Source organism: Leiobunum rupestre, chromosome 6 (assembly GCF_980474605.1).
Source record: "Leiobunum rupestre chromosome 6, qqLeiRupe1.1.hap1, whole genome shotgun sequence".
Classification (NCBI taxonomy): domain Eukaryota; kingdom Metazoa; phylum Arthropoda; class Arachnida; order Opiliones; family Sclerosomatidae; genus Leiobunum; species Leiobunum rupestre.
In genome coordinates this window covers 3,692,730-3,709,793 of record NC_143389.1, presented here as the reverse complement: position 1 = coordinate 3,709,793, position 17,064 = coordinate 3,692,730, and the positions used below count along the sequence as shown (strand labels likewise).

At 40.3% G+C, this 17,064-nt stretch overlaps 6 non-coding genes and 4 pseudogenes across 6 annotated transcripts; 6 read left to right on the top strand and 4 right to left on the bottom strand.

Annotated features, from left to right (window-relative positions):
• The first annotated feature begins 233 nt into the window (after positions 1-233).
• On the top strand, positions 234-425 carry LOC149938294 (U2 spliceosomal RNA). Its single transcript, XR_016481479.1, has one exon. It is a non-coding gene; the product is annotated as a U2 spliceosomal RNA (small nuclear RNA).
• A 1,963-nt stretch (positions 426-2,388) lies between these two features.
• LOC149938293 (5S ribosomal RNA) lies at positions 2,389-2,507 on the bottom strand. The gene has a single exon (XR_016481964.1). It is a non-coding gene; the product is annotated as a 5S ribosomal RNA (ribosomal RNA).
• Positions 2,508-3,660: 1,153 nt separating this feature from the next.
• On the top strand, positions 3,661-3,838 carry LOC149938292 (U2 spliceosomal RNA; annotated as a pseudogene).
• Positions 3,839-5,382: 1,544 nt separating this feature from the next.
• On the top strand, positions 5,383-5,562 carry LOC149938291 (U2 spliceosomal RNA; annotated as a pseudogene).
• A 1,963-nt stretch (positions 5,563-7,525) lies between these two features.
• On the bottom strand, positions 7,526-7,644 carry LOC149938290 (5S ribosomal RNA). Its single transcript, XR_016481962.1, has one exon. It is a non-coding gene; the product is annotated as a 5S ribosomal RNA (ribosomal RNA).
• A 1,148-nt stretch (positions 7,645-8,792) lies between these two features.
• LOC149938289 (U2 spliceosomal RNA) lies at positions 8,793-8,984 on the top strand. The gene has a single exon (XR_016481478.1). It is a non-coding gene; the product is annotated as a U2 spliceosomal RNA (small nuclear RNA).
• Positions 8,985-10,947: 1,963 nt separating this feature from the next.
• LOC149938288 (5S ribosomal RNA) lies at positions 10,948-11,066 on the bottom strand. Its single transcript, XR_016481961.1, has one exon. It is a non-coding gene; the product is annotated as a 5S ribosomal RNA (ribosomal RNA).
• Positions 11,067-12,217: 1,151 nt separating this feature from the next.
• On the top strand, positions 12,218-12,320 carry LOC149938287 (U2 spliceosomal RNA; annotated as a pseudogene).
• A 1,576-nt stretch (positions 12,321-13,896) lies between these two features.
• LOC149938286 (U2 spliceosomal RNA) lies at positions 13,897-14,076 on the top strand (annotated as a pseudogene).
• Positions 14,077-16,039: 1,963 nt separating this feature from the next.
• On the bottom strand, positions 16,040-16,158 carry LOC149938285 (5S ribosomal RNA). The gene has a single exon (XR_016481960.1). It is a non-coding gene; the product is annotated as a 5S ribosomal RNA (ribosomal RNA).
• Between the last annotated feature and the right edge of the window lie 906 nt (positions 16,159-17,064).

The following is a 17,064-nucleotide window of genomic DNA, read 5'->3' as shown; positions in this document are numbered from 1 at the left end:
AAGTGGCCCACTCTACTGTCTCTAGCCGATGACCCCAAAAGTGCCAGTCCGGGCCTGGCGGTGTACCTCTATTTCACGGATTCAAGATATCGTCTTCTCCTTTGTTCGCGCGATGGCTACAAACGTTGTCATCTCCCACCAGGACCAACATTCGGTGACGTAATTATGAAATATTTGAAATGCTCGAATTCTCTCTTTTTACTTTGTTAAACAGTGACGGCTCCTAGCGGGTTATCGCTTCTCGGCCTTTTGGCTAAGATCAAAGTGTAGTATCTGTTCTTATCAGCTTAATATCTGATACGGGTCCCATCGGGGCCCAAGATATTAAACTTATTTTTGGACGGCGGCGGAGTGGTCGGAGCTTGCTCCACCTCCGCCACGGGTCGGCCTGGTATTGCAGTAAATCCGGGATCGGCCCACTTCTCTCTTGAAATCAAAAATCAAACGCTCTTATAATGGCGCACTGCGCAACACAGTATTTCCGGGAAATGTTATTTGGCTGTCTTTATATATATTTCTTTATTATAATATATTGCCCCTCTGACGTCATAAGTGGTAAAATCCTTATTGTCGAATAGTTAATAATGAAGAATCGGAAAGATTCCAGTTTTTGAATTTTCTTTTACCTAGTTATACACTCTTTTTCGCGGTATTTTCACGGAGGATAGGAAGGGAGGCGAAGTAGGAGGGATGAATGGCGGCAAGATTGCGGCAGCTACGCTACGTCTAGCCGCCATTTTTCCGAAATTTTCCCGCCGCTAAGCTTCTTACAAGGATGCTGCCGCGTTCATCCCTCCTACTTCGCCTCCCTTCCTATCCTCCTTGGTATTTTCCTGGGCGCGTCCATGCTTGGTTTTCCCCCTTTCAGTCCTCTCCTCCATTATGGATACCCAAGGAGTGGATGCTAGACTCCCCGTTTAGGGCAGAGGCAATGGCCGACGAGCGGGAGGCAAGTAAGAGGGGTAAAATAAAGGCGCGAAAAGAGGTTGTTCTGTGTTATTCCTGTGGTTTTATTCGTAACCCAAGGTTCGTAAATCGTGCATGTTCTAAGTGGTTGGCTGAAGGAACCGGTTTTCATAACGTAAATTCGCGGGTTTCGGTATGGTGGGTAGAGACAGCGCGCCCCTCATTTTTAGGTCATTGGGTTCCAGCCAAGATGTTCCGCGTAAAGAGAAAACACGAAATAAGCCCCTCTCCATTTTTTCTCTCTTCCCGTCTTCCGTGGACAGTGAGTCGCCGCCGGGGGCCCGCCGCCCGCGGCAGCTACATTACCAAGATATAAAGTGGCAAGGCTTATTTTTGGTAAGTACAAAATCATTTATTATATATTGCTCTATAATTAACTATATTTGGAATTAAACATTTTTGTTCTATTTATCTCAAAGTCATGATTATTCCTAACATTAATAGTATTAAACTTAATATGATATATCTTTTGTTAAAGTAGATTAGGAATTTATAATTTTAATATTTATAGAGGAGTTCGGATTTAAAATGTTATATTTTTTTAATAATGATCTCAAAGATCTGACTTTTGAAATGTTTGTTACTTTTTCTAAGTATCAATAAAACATGACATTAAATTTATATTGTGCCAAGGTTCATTTTTATATTTTACATAAACTACATCACCTAAAACAATTAATAGATAAAAGTTAGCTATATTATTTTGTTTAAAAAATATATCTCTGTCTCCGTTTTATTATTTAATTTCGTGGTTTGTTTTGATATTTTGTATTTTTGGGTTACTCCCCTAATCCATGCGGCTGTCCCATGATAAAACCTTCTATAAAACATTTTCCAAAAGTCCTTTTTTAGATTCAACTATTTAAATTACATTTAAGATTAAAATTTAGAACAAAAAATATATTTCACAATTAGAATTTGTTAATAAAATTTTAACTTTGGACTTCATTCCAAAACCAGAAAAGGCCATTTCAGAGTGGATTTTACCGCGGAAATGTTTTTGTTTAGAGATAAACGTTAGTTAGTTAGTTAGTTAGTTAGTTAGTTAATTAGTTAGTTAGTTAGTTAGTTAGTTAATTAGTTAGTTAGTTAGTTAGTTAGTTAGTTAGTTAGTTAGTTAGTTAGTAAGTAAGTAAGTAAGTAAGTAAGTAAGTAAGTTAGTACTATTTTAAGTACAAGCCTTAAGTAGAATAAAATGAAAACCAATTTTCTCGCCATTTTATTTTGTTCAATTTTGATACTAACATGTATTTTATTCACGGAAAGATGCTGCCAGTTGTTAAAAAAAGGCCAAGAGTTGACCGAAATAATATTATCGTCTGGGCGAACTTTTAATTGCATAAAAAAGCAGCGTCAAAATGATAGGATGAAGGTATTTTCCTGTTAAAAGACGCAAATCCCATCCCGCGAAAATAAATGAGTAGCCAACGGCACGCGGTGTTCCCAGGTGGTCTCCCTCCCAAGTACTGACCGCGCTCGACGCTGCTTAACTTCGGTGATCAGACGAGAACCGGTGTATTCAGCGTGATATGGCCGTTGCCGCTAGAGTGTAATTGATAGCGGTGGACAAGCCGCGACTAGCCAGGTCCTGGTAGGTTGGTGATCGCCGAGGGCCACCGGCTGCATGCGGCTCCAATAGAACGTTCTATACACTCTTTTTAGAAACGTTTACTGGGCGCCGATATTATCGTACAGACAACCAACGAGCAAGCCCTTTACCGCAGAAATTTCATCCCCCCCCCCCCCCCCAAACCAGTTTTTTCATCACCCTCCCCGTAGACTGTAAGGTGATGGCGGTCGATTGGGAAGGCGCGTTTACGAATCTATAAAATTGGTGTGGTGTGCTTTCCCCCTTTGGAGTTCGGAGGAGGTGAAGGTTTGGCCGGTTTTTCGTCTTAGAGAAATATATTTATCTGGCAAACCCGTAAGAAATTGAGAGCAGTCAATTTTTATTAGTAGCGTAGTTGCTAGCCTAGGCTTCACATATTTCCGGCTTTGCTTTCCGCGCCTTTTTTCTTATTTTAAATGATTTTTGTAATAAATGTATGATGGCAAATAAGCAAAATTCTAGAAAATACTAGTCCCAAATCCACGTGTTTAAGATGAAACTTAGATCATGAAAATATCCTTAACCCCAAACATACTTCAACACCTAGGGTGCCTCCTACAACTCCTAAAAGGTACGTCTCTAAAATATTCATATAAAGACAGGACATAAGCCGAATTCTCTTAAACCAAAGAATAACAAAAGTTGTTAGTCCTGCTGAACCAGCTCTATAGTCTGTATGAAAAGTGACCGGTTATGGTCCACTTTTATAGAACGCTCTATTCGCTTATAATAAATTTTTCCTAAATGGTCATTTAAACGCGTTTGACGTTTCACGTAGAATCTAGTACACTTAATACGTTATTTATGGTCCTATAAACCACCATTTAGATTTTTTTTCCATACGGCCCGGTAAAGTGGCCCACTCTACTGTCTCTAGCCGATGACCCCAAAAGTGCCAGTCCGGGCCTGGCGGTGTACCTCTATTTCACGGATTCAAGATATCGTCTTCTCCTTTGTTCGCGCGATGGCTACAAACGTTGTCATCTCCCACCAGGACCAACATTCGGTGACGTAATTATGAAATATTTGAAATGCTCGAATTCTCTCTTTTTACTTTGTTAAACAGTGACGGCTCCTAGCGGGTTATCGCTTCTCGGCCTTTTGGCTAAGATCAAAGTGTAGTATCTGTTCTCGGCCTTTTGGCTAAGATCAAAGTGTAGTATCTGTTCCCAGCTATTTCGCTGAAATCTTGGCCGAAAGGCCGTCAAGCGAGTTTTCCAGCTATACAGCTAGTTCCTGCGATGCTGACTTACCTGCCGGTATCCTGACGTTCCTGTTCCTGTTCCTGCTTCTGAAGCTGCCGCTGCTGTTTCCGGTTCCTCTGCTGTTCCTGACTCCGCTGCTGTTCCTGGTCCTGGTCCTGCTGAGACTTACCTGTCGCTGCTGTTCCTGGTCACTACGCCGTATCCTGACTTGGCTGACTCCTGCCATTACCTTTTGACGCCGTTCCTTCTTGGGACTTACCTTCAACCGACGACCTCTCCACAGCCTTAATGGCTGCAGAGGTAAAAAAACGGACTGCCCGGCTTGAAGTCGACGCCGGATTCCTGGACGTCGCTCGGACCTTCTACGAAAAACTTGGACCACAGTGCTTGGAGACTCTTCAACCTGTTGGAAAAAGTTGTTACCTACTCACCTTTACCACTCTGGCCTTCCTCCAGCAAGCTGTCTCCTATGGAGAGCTGTCCATCAACGAAAAACTATGCAAGATTACCAGCATCGAAGACGACGGTGTCTGGCTCACAATAAAGAACCTCCCCTCCTGGATACAGTGGGACGCAATACTTACCACACTACGACAATATGGAACCATCAAAGCCCACCGTCTGGATGAATACCCCGAATTAAAAGGTTTAAAAAATGGTGACCGTTCAGTAAAAATAATCATGAGCAAAACTATCCCGAATGTCCTCTTTTTTGGACGAAGCAGGGCACTAATATACTACACAGGCGTCGTCAAAAAATGCTTTTTTTGCGACGAAGAAGGTCACAACTCTTCCACGTGTGAAGTCAAACGAGCCCGACTAGCAGAGCAGAACCAACCCATGGAGGAAGGCCAGAAAGAGTCTCCAAAGGAACAGCCCGAGCGCGTCCAGGAGCCACTCAACAGTACTTCTGCTAAAGAACACGATCCATTAGCAGAAGCAGCAACACCACAAGAGGCACCACCCAGCGACCCCCAGGACTCATACGTCAACCCAAAAGCTCTAGAAACCATCAGCAATTATTCACAAGCGCAACTTCAATCATTGAAAGAACACCTCGAGACCATGAACGGAACAACCGAAACCAGGAAACAGCTGTATTTAAAGATCGTCAGCAAGGAACAGGAAAAATTTTCAAAACGACGCATGTCCAACTCTCCAGGAATTGCTGCCAAGAAGGGAAAGACCCTGAACGACGAGAAGAAGACTTTCGCCAGTGCCACCAAATCCACGCCAGAACAAGATTTGTATATAGAATACGTCACATACTGAGTTTTGTAAATATATTTCTGATGCCTTTTAATATGCTTTTTTTTAAAGTATATTTTAATGTATTGTTCATATATTTTATTTGCCACCTTTTTTAGTTTTTATCTCGATCATTTATAGTGTTTTGTTTTAAAAGTTTTTAACTTTACTCAACTCCTTTTGTTTTAAACCTGAAAAAAAAAAAAAAAAGAAAATTAGTTATATGCTTAAAAACCTATAACAAAAGTGTATACTTACCTTGACTATGAACTTGACTCTGTTTCGCGATAATTTAATTAATTTAAAACGCGAACACATATAAAAAATGTAAAAATGTCCAATGTAAAAAACAACGAAGCTTTTAATAAACAATTAAAAGTATCTGTTCTTATCAGCTTAATATCTGATACGGGTCCCATCGGGGCCCAAGATATTAAACTTATTTTTGGACGGCGGCGGAGTGGTCGGAGCTTGCTCCACCTCCGCCACGGGTCGGCCTGGTATTGCAGTAAATCCGGGATCGGCCCACTTCTCTCTTGAAATCAAAAATCAAACGCTCTTATAATGGCGCACTGCGCAACACAGTATTTCCGGGAAATGTTATTTGGCTGTCTTTATATATATTTCTTTATTATAATATATTGCCCCTCTGACGTCATAAGTGGTAAAATCCTTATTGTCGAATAGTTAATAATGAAGAATCGGAAAGATTCCAGTTTTTGAATTTTCTTTTACCTAGTTATACACTCTTTTTCGCGGTATTTTCACGGAGGATAGGAAGGGAGGCGAAGTAGGAGGGATGAATGGCGGCAAGATTGCGGCAGCTACGCTACGTCTAGCCGCCATTTTTCCGAAATTTTCCCGCCGCTAAGCTTCTTACAAGGATGCTGCCGCGTTCATCCCTCCTACTTCGCCTCCCTTCCTATCCTCCTTGGTATTTTCCTGGGCGCGTCCATGCTTGGTTTTCCCCCTTTCAGTCCTCTCCTCCATTATGGATACCCAAGGAGTGGATGCTAGACTCCCCGTTTAGGGCAGAGGCAATGGCCGACGAGCGGGAGGCAAGTAAGAGGGGTAAAATAAAGGCGCGAAAAGAGGTTGTTCTGTGTTATTCCTGTGGTTTTATTCGTAACCCAAGGTTCGTAAATCGTGCATGTTCTAAGTGGTTGGCTGAAGGAACCGGTTTTCATAACGTAAATTCGCGGGTTTCGGTATGGTGGGTAGAGACAGCGCGCCCCTCATTTTTAGGTCATTGGGTTCCAGCCAAGATGTTCCGCGTAAAGAGAAAACACGAAATAAGCCCCTCTCCATTTTTTCTCTCTTCCCGTCTTCCGTGGACAGTGAGTCGCCGCCGGGGGCCCGCCGCCCGCGGCAGCTACATTACCAAGATATAAAGTGGCAAGGCTTATTTTTGGTAAGTACAAAATCATTTATTATATATTGCTCTATAATTAACTATATTTGGAATTAAACATTTTTGTTCTATTTATCTCAAAGTCATGATTATTCCTAACATTAATAGTATTAAACTTAATATGATATATCTTTTGTTAAAGTAGATTAGGAATTTATAATTTTAATATTTATAGAGGAGTTCGGATTTAAAATGTTATATTTTTTTAATAATGATCTCAAAGATCTGACTTTTGAAATGTTTGTTACTTTTTCTAAGTATCAATAAAACATGACATTAAATTTATATTGTGCCAAGGTTCATTTTTATATTTTACATAAACTACATCACCTAAAACAATTAATAGATAAAAGTTAGCTATATTATTTTGTTTAAAAAATATATCTCTGTCTCCGTTTTATTATTTAATTTCGTGGTTTGTTTTGATATTTTGTATTTTTGGGTTACTCCCCTAATCCATGCGGCTGTCCCATGATAAAACCTTCTATAAAACATTTTCCAAAAGTCCTTTTTTAGATTCAACTATTTAAATTACATTTAAGATTAAAATTTAGAACAAAAAATATATTTCACAATTAGAATTTGTTAATAAAATTTTAACTTTGGACTTCATTCCAAAACCAGAAAAGGCCATTTCAGAGTGGATTTTACCGCGGAAATGTTTTTGTTTAGAGATAAACGTTAGTTAGTTAGTTAGTTAGTTAGTTAGTTAATTAGTTAGTTAGTTAGTTAGTTAGTTAATTAGTTAGTTAGTTAGTTAGTTAGTTAGTTAGTTAGTTAGTTAGTTAGTAAGTAAGTAAGTAAGTAAGTAAGTAAGTAAGTTAGTACTATTTTAAGTACAAGCCTTAAGTAGAATAAAATGAAAACCAATTTTCTCGCCATTTTATTTTGTTCAATTTTGATACTAACATGTATTTTATTCACGGAAAGATGCTGCCAGTTGTTAAAAAAAGGCCAAGAGTTGACCGAAATAATATTATCGTCTGGGCGAACTTTTAATTGCATAAAAAAGCAGCGTCAAAATGATAGGATGAAGGTATTTTCCTGTTAAAAGACGCAAATCCCATCCCGCGAAAATAAATGAGTAGCCAACGGCACGCGGTGTTCCCAGGTGGTCTCCCTCCCAAGTACTGACCGCGCTCGACGCTGCTTAACTTCGGTGATCAGACGAGAACCGGTGTATTCAGCGTGATATGGCCGTTGCCGCTAGAGTGTAATTGATAGCGGTGGACAAGCCGCGACTAGCCAGGTCCTGGTAGGTTGGTGATCGCCGAGGGCCACCGGCTGCATGCGGCTCCAATAGAACGTTCTATACACTCTTTTTAGAAACGTTTACTGGGCGCCGATATTATCGTACAGACAACCAACGAGCAAGCCCTTTACCGCAGAAATTTCATCCCCCCCCCCCAAACCAGTTTTTTCATCACCCTCCCCGTAGACTGTAAGGTGATGGCGGTCGATTGGGAAGGCGCGTTTACGAATCTATAAAATTGGTGTGGTGTGCTTTCCCCCTTTGGAGTTCGGAGGAGGTGAAGGTTTGGCCGGTTTTTCGTCTTAGAGAAATATATTTATCTGGCAAACCCGTAAGAAATTGAGAGCAGTCAATTTTTATTAGTAGCGTAGTTGCTAGCCTAGGCTTCACATATTTCCGGCTTTGCTTTCCGCGCCTTTTTTCTTATTTTAAATGATTTTTGTAATAAATGTATGATGGCAAATAAGCAAAATTCTAGAAAATACTAGTCCCAAATCCACGTGTTTAAGATGAAACTTAGATCATGAAAATATCCTTAACCCCAAACATACTTCAACACCTAGGGTGCCTCCTACAACTCCTAAAAGGTACGTCTCTAAAATATTCATATAAAGACAGGACATAAGCCGAATTCTCTTAAACCAAAGAATAACAAAAGTTGTTAGTCCTGCTGAACCAGCTCTATAGTCTGTATGAAAAGTGACCGGTTATGGTCCACTTTTATAGAACGCTCTATTCGCTTATAATAAATTTTTCCTAAATGGTCATTTAAACGCGTTTGACGTTTCACGTAGAATCTAGTACACTTAATACGTTATTTATGGTCCTATAAACCACCATTTAGATTTTTTTTCCATACGGCCCGGTAAAGTGGCCCACTCTACTGTCTCTAGCCGATGACCCCAAAAGTGCCAGTCCGGGCCTGGCGGTGTACCTCTATTTCACGGATTCAAGATATCGTCTTCTCCTTTGTTCGCGCGATGGCTACAAACGTTGTCATCTCCCACCAGGACCAACATTCGGTGACGTAATTATGAAATATTTGAAATGCTCGAATTCTCTCTTTTTACTTTGTTAAACAGTGACGGCTCCTAGCGGGTTATCGCTTCTCGGCCTTTTGGCTAAGATCAAAGTGTAGTATCTGTTCTTATCAGCTTAATATCTGATACGGGTCCCATCGGGGCCCAAGATATTAAACTTATTTTTGGACGGCGGCGGAGTGGTCGGAGCTTGCTCCACCTCCGCCACGGGTCGGCCTGGTATTGCAGTAAATCCGGGATCGGCCCACTTCTCTCTTGAAATCAAAAATCAAACGCTCTTATAATGGCGCACTGCGCAACACAGTATTTCCGGGAAATGTTATTTGGCTGTCTTTATATATATTTCTTTATTATAATATATTGCCCCTCTGACGTCATAAGTGGTAAAATCCTTATTGTCGAATAGTTAATAATGAAGAATCGGAAAGATTCCAGTTTTTGAATTTTCTTTTACCTAGTTATACACTCTTTTTCGCGGTATTTTCACGGAGGATAGGAAGGGAGGCGAAGTAGGAGGGATGAATGGCGGCAAGATTGCGGCAGCTACGCTACGTCTAGCCGCCATTTTTCCGAAATTTTCCCGCCGCTAAGCTTCTTACAAGGATGCTGCCGCGTTCATCCCTCCTACTTCGCCTCCCTTCCTATCCTCCTTGGTATTTTCCTGGGCGCGTCCATGCTTGGTTTTCCCCCTTTCAGTCCTCTCCTCCATTATGGATACCCAAGGAGTGGATGCTAGACTCCCCGTTTAGGGCAGAGGCAATGGCCGACGAGCGGGAGGCAAGTAAGAGGGGTAAAATAAAGGCGCGAAAAGAGGTTGTTCTGTGTTATTCCTGTGGTTTTATTCGTAACCCAAGGTTCGTAAATCGTGCATGTTCTAAGTGGTTGGCTGAAGGAACCGGTTTTCATAACGTAAATTCGCGGGTTTCGGTATGGTGGGTAGAGACAGCGCGCCCCTCATTTTTAGGTCATTGGGTTCCAGCCAAGATGTTCCGCGTAAAGAGAAAACACGAAATAAGCCCCTCTCCATTTTTTCTCTCTTCCCGTCTTCCGTGGACAGTGAGTCGCCGCCGGGGGCCCGCCGCCCGCGGCAGCTACATTACCAAGATATAAAGTGGCAAGGCTTATTTTTGGTAAGTACAAAATCATTTATTATATATTGCTCTATAATTAACTATATTTGGAATTAAACATTTTTGTTCTATTTATCTCAAAGTCATGATTATTCCTAACATTAATAGTATTAAACTTAATATGATATATCTTTTGTTAAAGTAGATTAGGAATTTATAATTTTAATATTTATAGAGGAGTTCGGATTTAAAATGTTATATTTTTTTAATAATGATCTCAAAGATCTGACTTTTGAAATGTTTGTTACTTTTTCTAAGTATCAATAAAACATGACATTAAATTTATATTGTGCCAAGGTTCATTTTTATATTTTACATAAACTACATCACCTAAAACAATTAATAGATAAAAGTTAGCTATATTATTTTGTTTAAAAAATATATCTCTGTCTCCGTTTTATTATTTAATTTCGTGGTTTGTTTTGATATTTTGTATTTTTGGGTTACTCCCCTAATCCATGCGGCTGTCCCATGATAAAACCTTCTATAAAACATTTTCCAAAAGTCCTTTTTTAGATTCAACTATTTAAATTACATTTAAGATTAAAATTTAGAACAAAAAATATATTTCACAATTAGAATTTGTTAATAAAATTTTAACTTTGGACTTCATTCCAAAACCAGAAAAGGCCATTTCAGAGTGGATTTTACCGCGGAAATGTTTTTGTTTAGAGATAAACGTTAGTTAGTTAGTTAGTTAGTTAGTTAGTTAATTAGTTAGTTAGTTAGTTAGTTAGTTAATTAGTTAGTTAGTTAGTTAGTTAGTTAGTTAGTTAGTTAGTTAGTTAGTAAGTAAGTAAGTAAGTAAGTAAGTAAGTAAGTTAGTACTATTTTAAGTACAAGCCTTAAGTAGAATAAAATGAAAACCAATTTTCTCGCCATTTTATTTTGTTCAATTTTGATACTAACATGTATTTTATTCACGGAAAGATGCTGCCAGTTGTTAAAAAAAGGCCAAGAGTTGACCGAAATAATATTATCGTCTGGGCGAACTTTTAATTGCATAAAAAAGCAGCGTCAAAATGATAGGATGAAGGTATTTTCCTGTTAAAAGACGCAAATCCCATCCCGCGAAAATAAATGAGTAGCCAACGGCACGCGGTGTTCCCAGGTGGTCTCCCTCCCAAGTACTGACCGCGCTCGACGCTGCTTAACTTCGGTGATCAGACGAGAACCGGTGTATTCAGCGTGATATGGCCGTTGCCGCTAGAGTGTAATTGATAGCGGTGGACAAGCCGCGACTAGCCAGGTCCTGGTAGGTTGGTGATCGCCGAGGGCCACCGGCTGCATGCGGCTCCAATAGAACGTTCTATACACTCTTTTTAGAAACGTTTACTGGGCGCCGATATTATCGTACAGACAACCAACGAGCAAGCCCTTTACCGCAGAAATTTCATCCCCCCCCCCCCCCAAACCAGTTTTTTCATCACCCTCCCCGTAGACTGTAAGGTGATGGCGGTCGATTGGGAAGGCGCGTTTACGAATCTATAAAATTGGTGTGGTGTGCTTTCCCCCTTTGGAGTTCGGAGGAGGTGAAGGTTTGGCCGGTTTTTCGTCTTAGAGAAATATATTTATCTGGCAAACCCGTAAGAAATTGAGAGCAGTCAATTTTTATTAGTAGCGTAGTTGCTAGCCTAGGCTTCACATATTTCCGGCTTTGCTTTCCGCGCCTTTTTTCTTATTTTAAATGATTTTTGTAATAAATGTATGATGGCAAATAAGCAAAATTCTAGAAAATACTAGTCCCAAATCCACGTGTTTAAGATGAAACTTAGATCATGAAAATATCCTTAACCCCAAACATACTTCAACACCTAGGGTGCCTCCTACAACTCCTAAAAGGTACGTCTCTAAAATATTCATATAAAGACAGGACATAAGCCGAATTCTCTTAAACCAAAGAATAACAAAAGTTGTTAGTCCTGCTGAACCAGCTCTATAGTCTGTATGAAAAGTGACCGGTTATGGTCCACTTTTATAGAACGCTCTATTCGCTTATAATAAATTTTTCCTAAATGGTCATTTAAACGCGTTTGACGTTTCACGTAGAATCTAGTACACTTAATACGTTATTTATGGTCCTATAAACCACCATTTAGATTTTTTTTCCATACGGCCCGGTAAAGTGGCCCACTCTACTGTCTCTAGCCGATGACCCCAAAAGTGCCAGTCCGGGCCTGGCGGTGTACCTCTATTTCACGGATTCAAGATATCGTCTTCTCCTTTGTTCGCGCGATGGCTACAAACGTTGTCATCTCCCACCAGGACCAACATTCGGTGACGTAATTATGAAATATTTGAAATGCTCGAATTCTCTCTTTTTACTTTGTTAAACAGTGACGGCTCCTAGCGGGTTATCGCTTCTCGGCCTTTTGGCTAAGATCAAAGTGTAGTATCTGTTCCCAGCTATTTCGCTGAAATCTTGGCCGAAAGGCCGTCAAGCGAGTTTTCCAGCTATACAGCTAGTTCCTGCGATGCTGACTTACCTGCCGGTATCCTGACGTTCCTGTTCCTGTTCCTGCTTCTGAAGCTGCCGCTGCTGTTTCCGGTTCCTCTGCTGTTCCTGACTCCGCTGCTGTTCCTGGTCCTGGTCCTGCTGAGACTTACCTGTCGCTGCTGTTCCTGGTCACTACGCCGTATCCTGACTTGGCTGACTCCTGCCATTACCTTTTGACGCCGTTCCTTCTTGGGACTTACCTTCAACCGACGACCTCTCCACAGCCTTAATGGCTGCAGAGGTAAAAAAACGGACTGCCCGGCTTGAAGTCGACGCCGGATTCCTGGACGTCGCTCGGACCTTCTACGAAAAACTTGGACCACAGTGCTTGGAGACTCTTCAACCTGTTGGAAAAAGTTGTTACCTACTCACCTTTACCACTCTGGCCTTCCTCCAGCAAGCTGTCTCCTATGGAGAGCTGTCCATCAACGAAAAACTATGCAAGATTACCAGCATCGAAGACGACGGTGTCTGGCTCACAATAAAGAACCTCCCCTCCTGGATACAGTGGGACGCAATACTTACCACACTACGACAATATGGAACCATCAAAGCCCACCGTCTGGATGAATACCCCGAATTAAAAGGTTTAAAAAATGGTGACCGTTCGGTAAAAATAATCATGAGCAAAACTATCCCGAATGTCCTCTTTTTTGGACGAAGCAGGGCACTAATATACTACACAGGCGTCGTCAAAAAATGCTTTTTTTGCGACGAAGAAGGTCACAACTCTTCCACGTGTGAAGTCAAACGAGCCCGACTAGCAGAGCAGAACCAACCCATGGAGGAAGGCCAGAAAGAGTCTCCAAAGGAACAGCCCGAGCGCGTCCAGGAGCCACTCAACAGTACTTCTGCTAAAGAACACGATCCATTAGCAGAAGCAGCAACACCACAAGAGGCACCACCCAGCGACCCCCAGGACTCATACGTCAACCCAAAAGCTCTAGAAACCATCAGCAATTATTCACAAGCGCAACTTCAATCATTGAAAGAACACCTCGAGACCATGAACGGAACAACCGAAACCAGGAAACAGCTGTATTTAAAGATCGTCAGCAAGGAACAGGAAAAATTTTCAAAACGACGCATGTCCAACTCTCCAGGAATTGCTGCCAAGAAGGGAAAGACCCTGAACGACGAGAAGAAGACTTTCGCCAGTGCCACCAAATCCACGCCAGAACAAGATTTGTATATAGAATACGTCACATACTGAGTTTTGTAAATATAATTCTGATGCCTTTTAATATGCTTTTTTTAAAGTATATTTTAATGTATTGTTCATATATTTTATTTGCCACCTTTTTTAGTTTTTATCTCGATCATTTATAGTGTTTTGTTTTAAAAGTTTTTAACTTTACTCAACTCCTTTTGTTTTAAACCTGAAAAAAAAAAAGGAAAATTAGTTATATGCTTAAAAACCTATAACAAAAGTGTATACTTACCTTGACTATGAACTTGACTCTGTTTCGCGATAATTTAATTAATTTAAAACGCGAACACATATAAAAAATGTAAAAATGTCCAATGTAAAAAACAACGAAGCTTTTAATAAACAATTAAAAGTATCTGTTCTTATCAGCTTAATATCTGATACGGGTCCCATCGGGGCCCAAGATATTAAACTTATTTTTGGACGGCGGCGGAGTGGTCGGAGCTTGCTCCACCTCCGCCACGGGTCGGCCTGGTATTGCAGTAAATCCGGGATCGGCCCACTTCTCTCTTGAAATCAAAAATCAAACGCTCTTATAATGGCGCACTGCGCAACACAGTATTTCCGGGAAATGTTATTTGGCTGTCTTTATATATATTTCTTTATTATAATATATTGCCCCTCTGACGTCATAAGTGGTAAAATCCTTATTGTCGAATAGTTAATAATGAAGAATCGGAAAGATTCCAGTTTTTGAATTTTCTTTTACCTAGTTATACACTCTTTTTCGCGGTATTTTCACGGAGGATAGGAAGGGAGGCGAAGTAGGAGGGATGAATGGCGGCAAGATTGCGGCAGCTACGCTACGTCTAGCCGCCATTTTTCCGAAATTTTCCCGCCGCTAAGCTTCTTACAAGGATGCTGCCGCGTTCATCCCTCCTACTTCGCCTCCCTTCCTATCCTCCTTGGTATTTTCCTGGGCGCGTCCATGCTTGGTTTTCCCCCTTTCAGTCCTCTCCTCCATTATGGATACCCAAGGAGTGGATGCTAGACTCCCCGTTTAGGGCAGAGGCAATGGCCGACGAGCGGGAGGCAAGTAAGAGGGGTAAAATAAAGGCGCGAAAAGAGGTTGTTCTGTGTTATTCCTGTGGTTTTATTCGTAACCCAAGGTTCGTAAATCGTGCATGTTCTAAGTGGTTGGCTGAAGGAACCGGTTTTCATAACGTAAATTCGCGGGTTTCGGTATGGTGGGTAGAGACAGCGCGCCCCTCATTTTTAGGTCATTGGGTTCCAGCCAAGATGTTCCGCGTAAAGAGAAAACACGAAATAAGCCCCTCTCCATTTTTTCTCTCTTCCCGTCTTCCGTGGACAGTGAGTCGCCGCCGGGGGCCCGCCGCCCGCGGCAGCTACATTACCAAGATATAAAGTGGCAAGGCTTATTTTTGGTAAGTACAAAATCATTTATTATATATTGCTCTATAATTAACTATATTTGGAATTAAACATTTTTGTTCTATTTATCTCAAAGTCATGATTATTCCTAACATTAATAGTATTAAACTTAATATGATATATCTTTTGTTAAAGTAGATTAGGAATTTATAATTTTAATATTTATAGAGGAGTTCGGATTTAAAATGTTATATTTTTTTAATAATGATCTCAAAGATCTGACTTTTGAAATGTTTGTTACTTTTTCTAAGTATCAATAAAACATGACATTAAATTTATATTGTGCCAAGGTTCATTTTTATATTTTACATAAACTACATCACCTAAAACAATTAATAGATAAAAGTTAGCTATATTATTTTGTTTAAAAAATATATCTCTGTCTCCGTTTTATTATTTAATTTCGTGGTTTGTTTTGATATTTTGTATTTTTGGGTTACTCCCCTAATCCATGCGGCTGTCCCATGATAAAACCTTCTATAAAACATTTTCCAAAAGTCCTTTTTTAGATTCAACTATTTAAATTACATTTAAGATTAAAATTTAGAACAAAAAATATATTTCACAATTAGAATTTGTTAATAAAATTTTAACTTTGGACTTCATTCCAAAACCAGAAAAGGCCATTTCAGAGTGGATTTTACCGCGGAAATGTTTTTGTTTAGAGATAAACGTTAGTTAGTTAGTTAGTTAGTTAGTTAGTTAATTAGTTAGTTAGTTAGTTAGTTAGTTAGTTAATTAGTTAGTTAGTTAGTTAGTTAGTTAGTTAGTTAGTTAGTTAGTAAGTAAGTAAGTAAGTAAGTAAGTAAGTAAGTTAGTACTATTTTAAGTACAAGCCTTAAGTAGAATAAAATGAAAACCAATTTTCTCGCCATTTTATTTTGTTCAATTTTGATACTAACATGTATTTTATTCACGGAAAGATGCTGCCAGTTGTTAAAAAAAGGCCAAGAGTTGACCGAAATAATATTATCGTCTGGGCGAACTTTTAATTGCATAAAAAAGCAGCGTCAAAATGATAGGATGAAGGTATTTTCCTGTTAAAAGACGCAAATCCCATCCCGCGAAAATAAATGAGTAGCCAACGGCACGCGGTGTTCCCAGGTGGTCTCCCTCCCAAGTACTGACCGCGCTCGACGCTGCTTAACTTCGGTGATCAGACGAGAACCGGTGTATTCAGCGTGATATGGCCGTTGCCGCTAGAGTGTAATTGATAGCGGTGGACAAGCCGCGACTAGCCAGGTCCTGGTAGGTTGGTGATCGCCGAGGGCCACCGGCTGCATGCGGCTCCAATAGAACGTTCTATACACTCTTTTTAGAAACGTTTACTGGGCGCCGATATTATCGTACAGACAACCAACGAGCAAGCCCTTTACCGCAGAAATTTCATCCCCCCCCCCCCCCAAACCAGTTTTTTCATCACCCTCCCCGTAGACTGTAAGGTGATGGCGGTCGATTGGGAAGGCGCGTTTACGAATCTATAAAATTGGTGTGGTGTGCTTTCCCCCTTTGGAGTTCGGAGGAGGTGAAGGTTTGGCCGGTTTTTCGTCTTAGAGAAATATATTTATCTGGCAAACCCGTAAGAAATTGAGAGCAGTCAATTTTTATTAGTAGCGTAGTTGCTAGCCTAGGCTTCACATATTTCCGGCTTTGCTTTCCGCGCCTTTTTTCTTATTTTAAATGATTTTTGTAATAAATGTATGATGGCAAATAAGCAAAATTCTAGAAAATACTAGTCCCAAATCCACGTGTTTAAGATGAAACTTAGATCATGAAAATATCCTTAACCCCAAACATACTTCAACACCTAGGGTGCCTCCTACAACTCCTAAAAGGTACGTCTCTAAAATATTCATATAAAGACAGGACATAAGCCGAATTCTCTTAAACCAAAGAATAACAAAAGTTGTTAGTCCTGCTGAACCAGCTCTATAGTCTGTATGAAAAGTGACCGGTTATGGTCCACTTTTATAGAACGCTCTATTCGCTTATAATAAATTTTTCCTAAATGGTCATTTAAACGCGTTTGACGTTTCACGTAGAATCTAGTACACTTAATACGTTATTTATGGTCCTATAAACCACCATTTAGATTTTTTTTCCA